Source organism: Branchiostoma belcheri, unplaced genomic scaffold (genome assembly GCF_001625305.1).
Source record: "Branchiostoma belcheri isolate BF01 breed outbred unplaced genomic scaffold, Haploidv18h27 scaffold300, whole genome shotgun sequence".
NCBI lineage: Eukaryota > Metazoa > Chordata > Leptocardii > Amphioxiformes > Branchiostomatidae > Branchiostoma > Branchiostoma belcheri.
The window spans coordinates 169,672-171,635 of record NW_017803911.1 but is presented as its reverse complement, the minus strand read 5'-3'; the positions used below and the strand labels follow the sequence as shown (position 1 = coordinate 171,635).

General features: G+C 43.4%; 1 protein-coding gene across 1 annotated transcript in view; it reads left to right on the top strand.

Annotated features, from left to right (window-relative positions):
- Positions 1–246: 246 nt before the first annotated feature.
- The window catches only part of LOC109474327, a 7,798-nt gene continuing 6,080 nt past the window's right edge, over positions 247–1,964 (top strand). Inside the window, exon 1 of the mRNA XM_019774615.1 lies at positions 247–649. The gene's annotated coding sequence lies outside the window, so the exon portion shown is untranslated. The remainder of the gene's footprint in view (positions 650–1,964) is intronic.

The window sequence follows — 1,964 nt, the reverse complement described above, 5'->3', positions numbered from 1 at the left end:
TACAGGAGATACAGACAGTTGGAACTTGACAATTGAGCTTGCCCTGAATGCTAGTAGCTTTCGTTCTAACCACAATGTAGATAATTATGTTTACCGAAGGAAAACATATTGTTTTTGCTCAGTTTCTTCCTCTTCTTCTTCTCCAGTGACCTATGACCTGACCAATGACATGATTTGTTGATGTTCGTCACCATGGTGACTGGTGTTGGGTTATATAATGTTGCAGTTTCATATGGTCTGCTCTGCTCCTGTCACCATATACTAGTAGTACATGTATGTGAATGTGACTAAGAGTTTGAGTAAGAATTAACAGAGCAGACCATGACTTTCCTAATGTAACTTAGTGCGTTTCGTGTACAAAATCATTGATTGCCAAATGACTCAACGGTGAACCCACCATGACAAAATTATCGACGTCGTCATCCCGTTTACTCATTCTGAACACGTACAAACCAAAACGCAGGCACTCTCCCCAAAGGTTTCTTAGCGGCCAAGGTCGGGAAGTAAACTTGGACTCCATCCAGAGGTCGGAAATGACGTCGACGTTCGGCTGAAACAAAACCAGCTGACAGAGTGGATCACTGACAGAAGAAGGTTGTCTGCCGTCTGAGCTTCAAATCTGATCGGGACCATCGGGTGCTTTTGAGTGGTAGGTATTTATCTATTCATTTATGACGATTTACCACATTTGTGGAAGGATTGACTTAACAGGTGACTATCACCACTTCAAGATCGTCACGCCTGAGACCAGACTGTAAGGTTTGAACCACTCACACCGGGAAGGTCCCCTACTCCTTCGATAAGTGCGGTGGGTTCTTTTACGTGCGTGGGGTGTGGCTGTCCCAAACACGGGACCTCCATTTGGATCGGATGGTATGGTGGATTAGATTGTAACATTGTTTATATTGCTGCTGTCTGTTGGCAACCATTTGTATACGTGCGGATCGAGAAGATATGATTATCCTGGATGTGAGTGATCAAGGATTCCTGGCTGGAGTGACTATTAAGGAATATAAACAACAGGTTCACACTTGTGAGTTTTCCTGTTGACTTTTCCTGTAAGTTTCCCGTTGAGTTTTCCGGTGAGTTCTCTATTGGTATTGGAGATCATGGCTTTAAGGCTTAGGATGGTTTTCAGGGTAAGGAAAGTTTTGCTGTGATGTTTCTTTTGGAGAAACTGTTTTCAGGAAAGTTTTTCTGTGAGTTTCCTCTCCGATATCGATATCCTGTTTTCAGGAAACTCTGAAGCCCATTAGATGAGTCACGAGGGACGGGGTTAATATCAGGCACCAGAAACGCACATTTTACCTCGTTAGTTGCCATTTTCATAAAAAAGGTTTCTCAATGATCGAATCAGAAGCTGCGTTGTGATCTATTATTTAAGAGGTCCCTCTCAGATTGACTTGGGAATCTAATTCTGATCGGTTTTATGAAAAATGTAGTTTGATAACGTGATTAGAGTTTGATAATGTTGTTTGTAGGACATAACTTTGCTGCGTGCAGGGTGATTAGCTGTTGGGGGCCAGATTGGGGGTGTCTCAAGTCAAGTGCTGAGAGTGTTTGCCTGGTCTCATAGCTGTAGTTACTCTCCAAGCAAAGGTAGGGTTTTGGGGTATTTTTAGCGTGTTTTTAGGCTTTTTTATCGGGGTTTCTCTTTTGCACTGAAAGTTGGGTTTGGTGGGGAAAAAATCAGTGCAAAAGAGAAACCCCGATAAAAAAAGCCTAAAAACACGCTAAAAATACCCCCAAAACCCTACCTCTGCTTGGAGAGTAAGCTGTAGTGTATTCAATAAAATGGAGGGGGATCGGATCTGCATAGTCTCCACCAGACTTAATTCTTTTGCGGGCTGAATAAATCGTAGAAATCGGCATAAACAGGGTATGAATTGGCCAGAGAAGGTTGGCCGCCGGCGGAGAGGGTCAAAGTGGCCAATTTGAGATTCGACGGCCGGCTACCTTCTCTG